This window comes from Pelobates fuscus, chromosome 4 (genome assembly GCF_036172605.1).
Source record: "Pelobates fuscus isolate aPelFus1 chromosome 4, aPelFus1.pri, whole genome shotgun sequence".
Classification (NCBI taxonomy): domain Eukaryota; kingdom Metazoa; phylum Chordata; class Amphibia; order Anura; family Pelobatidae; genus Pelobates; species Pelobates fuscus.
Genome location: NC_086320.1, coordinates 24845436 through 24857897, shown reverse-complemented (window position 1 = coordinate 24857897; position 12462 = coordinate 24845436). Strand labels below are relative to the sequence as shown.

The 12462-nt window shown below is 36.5% G+C and overlaps 1 protein-coding gene across 2 annotated transcripts in view; it reads right to left on the bottom strand.

Annotated features, from left to right (window-relative positions):
* Nucleotides 1-12462, bottom strand: part of COL22A1 (collagen type XXII alpha 1 chain) — a 321826-nt gene that overhangs the window by 205808 nt on the left and 103556 nt on the right. The window lies entirely within an intron of this gene.

Here is a 12462-nt window from a genome sequence, read left to right as displayed (position 1 = left end):
ACTACAGATTATAAATTATCTAGCCCGCAACTTCCTTCTCAAATATTTTGTATACATGGAAGAGGTTGTGTTTAGGATAATTACAGACAGGTGTTCTGTCAGTCGCTGACAATCCAACAATGATAATACAGTACAAGCAATGTAGATCAAACTAAACATTATGGAGATAGTTTGCTAGTCCTAGAGATTTTATATATCCATCAGAATATATATATATATATATTAGATACAACTTTTTCACACCACACATACATATATGAATATATAAAATTTTTGCACCCTTTACACATTTATTACTTTTTTCTTAATCATCTTTTTTTTTGTGGAGTGACAACATATCTAGGATTTAATGTTATTTATTTTCTGTTTTATTTATTTAAATAGTCACTAATATCCCCCACTTTCCCCTTTTCTTTTAATGAATTTCTGTAGTTAGCCTGCAAACTTCAAAGGAGGTGAAACTCCAATAGCCCCAGAGTGTTCATACTGACAGCACGCTAATCGTGTAAATCAATGAATCTGAACGGAATCCACAGAAAGCATCAGTTCTCATGGCAAAATCGAAATCTTGGAAATACGTGCAACTTGTGTTTTCTATTTGAACAAGCTATATCTGTCAGATAAATTAGGATGACACTGGAAGGTGCGCCATTCAGAAATTAAATACAATAACTGCTATAGAAAACAAAAAATTGCTTACAGTCAGCTATTGGTAATATTTTACCTTTCAAAATATGTAGACACTAGACCACTAGCGTTGGCATCTATAAAACTCTAAAAGTGGTTGTTGCTCTCTGAAGTTTGAGATGTATTCATGTTTGGAGCTGTGAAAGCATCTAGACTATGTTTGTACTTGCTTACTTCAGACAGATATCATCATCTTACATGACTACACCACCTCTATTTATACTTCATCGTTGCTAGCTATGTAACTACTAGATCTCTTTTACATAACGCATTGGTGTATCCACTATTCACTTCCCAAAATGCTCTTCATTCCAGACATGCAACTATGGGGTCTTTGCCGCATCATTCCACCCTTCCATGATACCACGTCTTCCTTTGCCAGGAGAAAACTGTGAGATCTTTTTACCAAATAGATTTTGTAAATTCAAATCGAAAACCAAAATAAACCTTCAAGATGTTTCTAAGAGAATGTACTTTTAAGTGAAACAAATTATTATTGGTGGTAATGTGTAGTTGCTCTATTTGCTGAAGAGTAAACATATTTCTCTCAAATAAAATTTAGGTTACAATTCAAGGAAGACAAATAAATAAATTCAGGGCAGTTGAAAATGTCAGCTGTGTTCCAGTTACGAATCAGTTTTCATTTACGTCTGTGTTGTTCTCCAATATATTTCCTAGTATTTTATGGCACCTGTCTCATTAAGTCTCCAAAGCACAGAACATGTCTTAGAGATAGTCACTTCACACATTTCACATTAAAAAGTAGATTTGTTTTCTAGTTCCTTATTTAAGTTTACTTAAACTTTTGAAACTTTTTGATTATAGATGGACACATACACTCTCAAACATAAACATATATTAAATAAGCAATGTGATGTGTATTTATTTGAACAATGAACTATCGGAAATAACGACTGAAGATGATGATACCCATTCCTCTTTGTTATGTGGTGCAAGATCTTTACAATGCAATCGTTATCTTTAACATAGGGATATTATATCAATAGTAGGATCATTATTTTTAAGTTGAATTATTATCTCTATGTTGGGTTTGTTATTGTAGAAAGCGTGTTTATTTGTTATATTGAAATCATTATCTTCATAATGAGATAGTTATTATTGAGAAATTAAGGGTAATCCAGACGTGGACCCCTTGATCACGGTGCCTAGAGAGATATCAGCTATGCCTCACTGATGATGCCTAACAAGGCTGAAACGATCGTCTGGGGTTGCTGTATCTCTCGTGCAGAGAGAGACGGCCTGTATTTTGGATCTGTTCTGCCCTTTTGGGTGGAATCAGTCTAAGATGCATGGTCTGGTTTTCTTTGTAATGGCACAAGATGAGCTAAAAGCAGCTTGAGAACTGAGCGGGGATCCACCGAAGGGCAGGCTAATTGAGCTGTTGTCCGTCCTCAGCACTCTCTTGCGACTTGTTTTTTTTGCTCTCATTATTGAGAAATTGTTTTCTGAAAACTCAACGTGTTATCGTTATAGTGGGATTTGTGTGATTGTTATCTATATATTGAACTTGTTATTGTTATAGTGAAATTGTTAGTATTAGAGTTGTATTGTTATCTTTATACTGTAATTGTTATTGCATCGGGATTGCTAGTATTGTAGTATAATTGTTATCTTTATACTGTAATTGTTATCTTTATGTTAAAATTGTTAGTATCATAGTGTGATTGCTATCTTTATAGTGGACTAGTTATGTTTATAGTGGGATTGTTATATTTATTCTGGAATTCTTATTGTTATAGTCTTGGCATTATACTTTATTCTGGCCTCACATTTGAGCCTCACATTCAGTCTGTTACACATCCACCCCTTTCTTACACAAGATGCTACTAAGGAGCTTGTCCATGCTCTAGTAATTTCCTGCATGGATAAGTGTAACTCTCTCCTAATTGGTCTTCCCAAATGCCGTATTGCTCCGGTACAGTCTGTAATGAATGCTGCTGCCAGACTGATTTTCCTCTCTAGTCAGTCCTCTCACACCTCTCCCCTCTGTCAATCCTTACATTGGCTTCCTGTATCCTATAGGAGTCAATTCAAGGTACTAATCCACACCTATAAAGCACTGACCAATTCTAGCCCCTCCTATATCTCTTCACTGATCCGCAGGTATACCCCTTCTCGGTCTCTACGCTCTGCCCATGACCTTCTCCTGTGCACTGCTCACACCCATACGGCCAACTTGCGCTTGCAGGACTTCTCGCGGGCGGCTTCCTTCCTATGGAATAGCCTGCCTATGACCATCAAGCTCTCCCCTAGTCTTCAATAATTTAAAAAGTGCCTCAAAACCCATCTCTTTAGGAAAACTTATGGCCTCCCAGAGTAGCCTCTACCTCACGTACCTGTCCCTTGCTCTCTCCTAAAGGGCAGCACTCTATTCTCTCCTCCAGCTCTGCTTCACTCCACCTTGTTTGATTGCTACTTCCTGTCCTATTGTGTTTTACGCCCCACCTCCTATAGACTGTAAGCTTGTTTGAGCAGGGCCCTCTTCAATCTAAGTTTAAGTTTTTGTAATTGTCTCATTTATTGTTAAATTTCCCCATTTGATAATATTGTAAAGCGGTACGGAATATGCTGGCACTTTATAAATACCAGTAATAATAATAGTAATAGTGCAATTGTTAGTATTATAAAGAGATTCTTATCTTTATACTGGAATTGTTATCTTTATACTGAACTAGTTAGGTTGATAGTGTGACTTATCTTTATACTGGACTAGTTAAGTGTATAGTGTGATTGTTATATTTATTCTGGACTAGTCAAGTGTATAGTGTGATTGTTATATTTATTCTGGAATTGTAATAATGGAATGTTTAGTATTATTTGGGGATTGTTTTCTTTATCCTGGAATTATAATGGGGAAGTCAGTGAGATTCTTATCGTTTACTGTGGCCATTATCTTTATAGTGTGCCAATTATGTTTATTGTGTGATCTTTATCTTTATAGTGGTAGTATTACAATTACAGTGATATTATTTTTATTGTGAGATCATTATCTTTATAGCGGTATTATCACGTTTACAGTGATATTAACTTTATTGTGAGATTGCTATCTTTATAGCGGCATTATTCAATTTACAGTGATATTATCTTTATTGTGAGATTATCTTTATAGTGGTAACAGTGATATTAACTTTATTGTGAGATTGTTATCTGTATAGTGGTAACAGTGATATAAACATTATTGTGATATTGTTATCTTCATAGTGGTATTATCACATTTACAGTTATATTATCTTTATCGCGAGATCATGTCTTTATAGTGAAAACATTACATTATACTGCGTTATTATCTTGAGAGTAGGATCATTATCTTTATAGTGTGGTCATAATTTTTAGAACTGGATTGTAATTTTGCAAAGTGTAAACACTATCTTTTACTATCTTTATATTGGGATTGTTATTTGTATAGTGACATTGTTATCTTTATAGCAGAATCTTTATATAGGTATGATTGTCCTCTTCATAGTAGGTTCGTTATCTTGATAACAGGATAGTTATCTCCAAAGTGGAATAATTATCTTCATGTTGTGATTATTAGCAGTGTAGTGAAATGTTTATATTGATTATACTTGGAGTTTCATTTTGCTACAAAGTGCAATTTGTCTGAATTCGGGCTGATCGGGTAATTGTCCAAATTTCGGAACTCTGAGCCAAAATGTAGTTGAATCACAAAACAAACAAAACGTGCAATGTCCGAGCATGTTTGTTTTAATTGGCGATTCTGATTTCCAGTTGTAGCAATAAGAAAAACAAGATGATTGATGGAAAAAAAGATGATTGATAGATAGGGACAGTCACAATTTTAATAAATACGAAATATATAAATATAGATTTTTACTTCTTCTCTCTATTGGTTACTTTTCTTACTTGATCTGTGAACAAAACACCAGGAAAATGTGCCTACAGTATATTACTGTAATGTTAAGATCATTTTCATATTATTTAGATATTTTGCAGTACACTGACTGGCCCATGTTCACTACTTTTGGTTCGTCTGACTCATATTCCTGATTCTTTCATTGTTGACAAAATTTGGCCGAGCCAAACTATCAGATGGGTAAAATATCCTGCACAAATGATCACTTTCTTCTCTTCTAGCCACCAATTCTGGTTTTGGTTTAATTTATAGACCATACTTCCTAATCAGTGCCACCTTCAAAATAGTGTCTTTCTATGATACCTCCATGCTGTCTCTCCTCCACTACTTTCGGTGTTGCTGCATATTTTCCATTTAGATTGTAAGTTTACAAGTGACTCTCACCTAACATTTTAGGTAGTTCTCTGTAATAATACCTAATATTAATTGATAGCATTTCATAAAGGCTGTATAAGAACTGAATTATAAAGACAGAAATTTGGGAGCGTATGCAAACCCATATGAGTGGGGAGCTCTTCACCGCTTGTGCATGTACATTTTATTTTGTCCGCCAATGACATGCTGCTGCCATAGCCCCTGTATAACTGTAAATGCTACAGAATATGTTGACATTGTATAAATACTAATAGTAAATAACATAGTATTTGGGAACAATGAAACACTCATTGATATATTTCCATTTTACACCATTTATATGTTTAAATAACTTTCAGTTTTGTCACATTTGTTTAGGCAAGAATGTAGAGCCCCAGAATCCAGTACTATAACTGATACATAACTAAATAACTTTTAGAGAGGGTCTGGTTCTGCGGCTAGCCGTAACTGCTAGCCGCAGTGGCCAGATCTCAGCAACTTACAGAGTTATTGGAATCCCTAGACAAACTGCCCGAGGGGAATCACAGCTTTGATCATTTACAAAAGTTTGTATAGCACATGATTAGTTTGATCATCTTCAAAGTGCCTAAAAGTGACACTAAATAACAGGTGTTGGGCTACACTGAACCTTGAGAGATGGACATGCTGACCCTTGTTCTTCCATTAAGGTGAATTTCTATTCAAGGGCTATCTGATGTTCCAATGCATCACAAAGAATATTGCAAAGTGCAGTATACCTTATTCACTTATTTTTTTATAGATAACACCCAGAGCGCTAGAGAAATGTTATGCACATGATTTACTAATGATATACATTTAGCTACCACTCAAAAAAAGTTGAAAAAGTTTTAAATCTGGTTACCAGTCATTGGACAGCTTACATCCCAGTTCTCATTGGCTTAAATAAGGACCTAGCTCGGAAACCTAACATTGCACTACCAAGTCCGTATCTTTCTACGGACAACAAATGGTCAGTTTCAAAAGTGCATTTTACTGTTTCATCATTCCACTCTAGAGCTGGTGTTTCATACATATAACTACATCCAGGCATCATCCTCTGTTGACCTGCCCTTCCCTCTACATTTTTGTCTTTCTCACATGTTTCTTTACCCTACTTCCTCTAGATTGTAAGCCTGTTTGAGCAGTGCCATCTTCACCTGTTCACTTTTTGCTCGCCATATTTGCAGTTATAAATCCCTATTGTATAAGTGCAGCTACGACTCACTGTTGAGGCCCTAAGAAATTATAAACAATCATTTAGGGTTGTTGTATCTCATGTACTTATAATACTTGTTGCTATTTTGGATCTGGACTGCTTTTTTGGGGTGGGATTAGTTTGATATGTTATTGGAAAGGTTCTCCTGAGAATGGTTTAAGTGAGCTAAAACTAGCTTGATACCCACTGAAGTCCAAGCTGTTTGAGTTGATATCTATTCTTACTGTGCACTTGCACTTCGGGTTAATTTTGTTTGCTGATACCATGGGTCTCCCAAAGGTAAAAAAGTTATCTAGTGCTTACTTTGCCTAGAGAGGTATCTGTTGCACCTTACTGACGAGTACCATAAAGGTTCAAATTGATCATCCCAGGTTCTGGATGTCTCCTAGAGAAGGTACTCTAGCACCTTGTTTTGATATCAATGATAATAATTATTTTTTGAAACTGTTATTTGTATTTAATCCTTAAATACAAACATGTCTCCTTCCCTTCTAATGTAGGAAGGTCACTCCCTTTCCAGAATCCTCACTTTGCAAAACGGGTCATGTTGTTCACAGTACAAAGGGCATCAATATCACAGCACGCTTAGGGCATCATGAACCCTGTGCCTCACTGTTTTAACATCAGTGAAGCTAGCTGTTCTATTAATGCACTTAGAATCCATAACTGACAATGTATTAACTCAATTTAAGAATTATTTTAATGCATTTAGATTATTTGATTAAAAGTGCAGTGCTCAATTATTTAATATCATTTAAAGCCTGAACCAAAACTAACATTTAACTGCAGGTGTTGGGGAAAGTAGAATTATGCTACATCAAATAAACACACGAGTTAGAGGGAACTTGTAGCCATCTGATAAAAAAAAAAAAAAAAGGTATTTCACAGAAACTGCGTGTGTATTAGAAAAAACATCAATTGTTTCCCAGAAACTAAAAGTTCATAAATGCCATATGCATAACTCCCAACACCAGCATCCAGAGAAACGGGATGCCGGTGGGAAGGAATAAATAGGCGGCTTAGTGACGTGATCACTGGCACGCCTAGAAAGAGGAGCATATTGCTGGCTGGACTGCCTGAATGCACGCCAGGCTGACAGGAAGTCATGTAGAGCTAGCCCATTGAGGGCAGACTCTACATGGACATAGTGTGAGTGTGTATAATGATGTACTCATGCTGTGCTTCATTGGGACAGTTTCTTGGTGACGAGAGCAGGACACCAACGAGTTAAATCAAGACAATAGGGATTGTCCCACTGAAATTAGGATGGTTCTGAAGCCTGTACATGGGTCAGCTTTTTTCTGGCAATGCTGCATTATTACCAACAAATACATTTACTAGCTAGGGGGCTTGTAAAATGGACAAGAATGGTCTGTAAGAAAAGTAAAAAAATGAAGAAGGATTCTCTAAATTCAGAGTGGGCTTGACAAATAACCCTCCCCTTTCTTTCTACACCATTCATGGAGCTGTGAAATGTAATCAAACTAGTGAGGATCTCAAAGAATGGGCTCCATATTTTTCTCCACCCCTCGCTAGTGTGCTAAAAGGTAATGAATAGTGGGCATAGAAGTCTTTGCGAGCTTACTCGAGGATCAAAGGTACCGATATGTTATAATAATAATAATGATAATAATAATAATAATAATAATGTATTTTAAACGTTATGAAATTCTGAAAGAGTTAAATCAGTGATACTGATGGTGCTCACATCATTGGTTCTTAGAGGGTTAAATATGAATCAACATACAAATGTTTATGAATTAGTGACTTAATGCAACAGTCACATGTTTAAATGGCCATACGGATTCAGACAATGAATGAACAATTGTTTCTCCTATTAGATCATGTTTCTAGAGAGAATTGGATACACAATAAAGCTGGCAACAATATCTATTATATTGATAAACACCATAACCACTATACCCTAATGTAGTGGTGCGATAAATCTAAGTGTGACGGTTTTATAAAACAGTCTACGACAAATTTGCCAAATCCTAAAACTCACCCCTTCCATTTTACATTATAAGGCAGGGAAATGTAACTTCCCTATTCCATGTCCCAAGTTCTCGATAGGGAATGCTAATATTGATTTGGCTACTCTTAGAGGACTTGTACCCACTGGGCCACAATGAAAACGGGCATCGATTTAGCAAAGTCAAATCATGCTCAGTTTTCTTTTTGAAATTTCTTCTTGATTTATCTGTTACAATTTGTCCTGTTCCCATGTTATAGAATGTTTTAGTTCATTCACAAATAAAATCAAATGTTGAAAGTTAAAAAAAGAAAAGAAAAATCACAAACAAAATAGGATCTGGGGCCCACTATTATTCTGTGACCGTTAATCCTTTACATAGTTTCTTTTGTGTCTGTACTGTGATTGTTGGTGAAAAATTCAATTCATTTTTTTTTAAACATGTCATCCTTGTGTCTTTTCATGCTTGTCACATTTCATTAAAAAACAACAATGGCAAAGGACACTGCATGAGAACTGTGACAATTACTAGCAGGAACCAATGGGTAAAAATATGTATTTAATTATCTGAAACTGACCTTGTTGTCCATGAAACAAGGATGATAGACTCCAGTGCAGGTAAGAATACATATAATTCATATACTTTGGAGTTACAAAAATGAGTAATTAACAGTTATACTAGCCTGAAGATCCATTTTGGCTCCTCCATGTTGGCTTCCAGAAATGGTGCTAAATGGCTGCCAAATGCCCCATGTGCACTCATAGCATTTCACTAGGTCTGCTGTGAACAAGTTAGATAGTAGCACTCCAATTCGCCTTGTTGATGAAATGTATTCCCTTGACTCAACCCAACAGGTCTTCCTGTTCCCATCCCTCACCTTCTGGGTTCCCAGGGACATATTTTTGCCACTGAATGATTAATTTAGCTTCATGTTTAAAATGCCTTATCTACAAACCCTACACATGGAACACAGCCTTACATCGGGGTTATCTAAAGACTCGAGGGAGGACTGATAGTTTTAATAAAGTTCTGTCGGATTTGTGTCCTCTTTGTTAATACCTATTTAACTATGTCTCTTCAGTGTCTAAATGTGCCCAAAAGCAGCAGATTTGTTTTCTGTTGTTGGAGAGTAGTCCGCCATTTTGAATAGTGAGAGAAGGAGAATGTTGCGGGTTATAAGGTAGTGAGTTCCCGAGATGTCGGGAATTAGTCAAGGCCATGGTAGAGTGGAGCAACAGAACAGGTGTGATGGGTGAAGACGAGAAGCCGATCTGACTGCTAAGAAAAATGTCTAGCCAAGATGGGAGATGATAAGATAATTTACAAGACTTGTAGCAGTATCACTTTCTTACCCAGAGCGTGAAATGGAAAGATTCAAGTTTTATTTTTAAAAAATGTTCACAGGACTAAATAATGGCAATTCGAGAGTGACGGAGAATAAATGACAGAACTAGGGGAGATACTTAGTTGGTGATTTACTAAGATTATTAAGGATGAGTGAGAAAGTCAATAGAGGAAGAGAATTGGTGAGAAGCCTGATTAGTTTTTGTAAAAATAAATTTGTAGATCAATATCATCTACACCAAAAGCATTCACATAACTGGCATCTCTGCCTTCTCTTCTGTTCTATCATAGAGGAAATATTTATTTTACATATATTTTTATTATATATATATATATATATATATATATATATATATTGTGGCAGTCTGCCAAAGTCTCACGGCCACAGATGCCCTTTTCCCAATAAAATAAACGCCAGTAATCCACAAGGTATAATATCGCTGGTGTTGCATAAACCCCCCACCGATGAGCCAAGACTTAATGCTGGGAGAAGAAGGTTTATTCAGGGCCACACATGGCCTTTTATGCAAAAGCATATACCGTATATCATTTTTATTTATTTTTTACATTGAGTTAATGGTATAAAGCAGAACTTTGTATTGTTTATATGTTCATTCTTAAATCGAGTGGGCGATTGTGTTTCAATAATCACTTTAATGTACAAAACAAACCATATACTTAATATGTGTAGACATGAGTTTGCTGCGAAGTTTTTCTTTACACACTTTGCTGCCTTCAACATGAGCTTGAGGCCTTGACTATACGAGCACTGTTCCCAGATGGCAGTATCAACATCTCGGATCTAATATATGCAGCATTTTTTTTATCCGTTCTGTTTTAAATGTGCTTCAAATAAGTAAATAATAAGAACAAAAAACACAAAAAAAAAAGCATACAACGCATAAATAAACAGATGTGGGATATACTTCCTTACACCCGAGAACTGTCAAATTCTATATTGATCATCACAAAACAAAACCGAAATAAGCGTGACCTTTAAGAAATGGTTAGCAGAAATAATCTCCGGCTCTCGGGGGTCTTGGTTAAAAGATTAATAGACCAAAACGTTGGATTTAAACAATTCCCTGTGTGGTTCTCTTAAGGGGAAGCATTGTACGCTGAGTTCATATGTAAACATTAAGTATGCGTCACTGACTGCTGCCCCCAGCTGACTTCAGATATGCTACTAACAAACACCTTGGCAGCTTCTCGGGCCAACGAGACAAGAACCCTCGCCAGCTCCCATTACTGCGACTTTAATTTGCCGTTCGTCCTCAGAGTCCAAGTCAGAGCTGTGAATCTCACATTTACAAACAGAATGGGGATTTGACAGCTGTTTTAATTCGGTTACAGGTTTGTGAGTTTTTTTGTTATTTTTAAAAATGTTTTTGTTAAAACTTTTTAAGCTGTGTTTGTTTATGTTATAGTTACAATAAAGCAGAGAGTTTCCAAGTCACAATGAATACGTGATATATACCATGTAACACATTTCTCATCATTTGACATTGGGAGAAATGTTTCACAGGTAACGGGCACATTTACAGGGTCCTATTGTTTCAGACAAACGTAAAATCAGATTTTATTTTCCTAGGCTTCATTTAAAATGCCCAAATTATGGAAAACTGACTAAATAAGACAGTGGGAGAACCTACCAATAATTATGGGGCGTTAAGAACTTGATTTGGAAATGAGTGAAAATGAGATATTTCGAATTATATTTTCTCTCTCACTTTCTGTTCCTTTACTGAGTCTCAAACATGAAATAACTCAGCCAAGCCAAGCATTTACCTGATCTCTCACAATTCATGGGCTCATGCAGTGGGAGGATTTAGCTACACACAGGGTACCTGCAGCAACTCAGAGTCTATCTGGAAGGGTCAACAGCTCACAGCCTCTCACTGCATCACTTTATAGACTCTCACTGCATCTAATACAGTCTCTCACTGCATCACTTTATAGCCTCAGTCTCACTGCATCTAATACAGCTTCTCACTGCATCTAATACATCTTCTCACTGCATCTAATACAGCCTCTCACTGCATCACTGTATAGACTCTCACTGCAACTAATACAGTCTCTCACTGCATCACTTTATAGCATCTCACTGCATCTAATACAGCCTCTCACTGCATCACTTTATAGACTCTCACTGCATCTAATACAGCCTCTCACTGCATCACTTTATAGCATCTCACTGCATCTAATACAGCCTCTCACTGCATCACTTTATAGCATCTCACTGCATCTAATACAGTCTCTCACTGCATCACTTTATAGACTCTCACTGCATCTAATACAGTCTCTCACTGCATAACTTTATAGCATCTCACTGCATCTAATACAGTCTCTCACTGCATCACTTTATAGCATCTCACTGCATCTAATACAGTCTCTCACTGCATCACTTTATAGCATCTCACTGCATCTAATATAGCCTCTCACTGCATCACTTTATAGCATCTCACTGCATCTAATACAGCTTCTCACTGCATCTAATACATCTTCTCACTGCATCTAATACAGCCTTTCACTGCATCACTTTATAGACTCTCACTGCCTCTAATACAGTCTCTCACTGCAACTAATACAGTATCTCACTGCATCACTTTATAGCATCTCACTGCATCTAATACAGCCTCTCACTGCATCACTTTATAGCATCTCACTGCAACTAATACAGCCTCTCACTGCATCACTTTATAGCATCTCACTGCATCTAATACATCTTCTCACTGCATCTAATACAGCCTTTCACTGCATCACTTTATAGACTCTCACTGCCTCTAATACAGTCTCTCACTGCAACTAATACAGTCTCTCACTGCATCACTTTATAGCATCTCACTGCATCTAATACAGCCTCTCACTGCATCACTTTATAGCATCTCACTGCATCTAATACAGCTTCTCACTGCATCTAATACATCTTCTCACTGCATCTAATACAGCCTTTCACTGCATCACTTTATAGA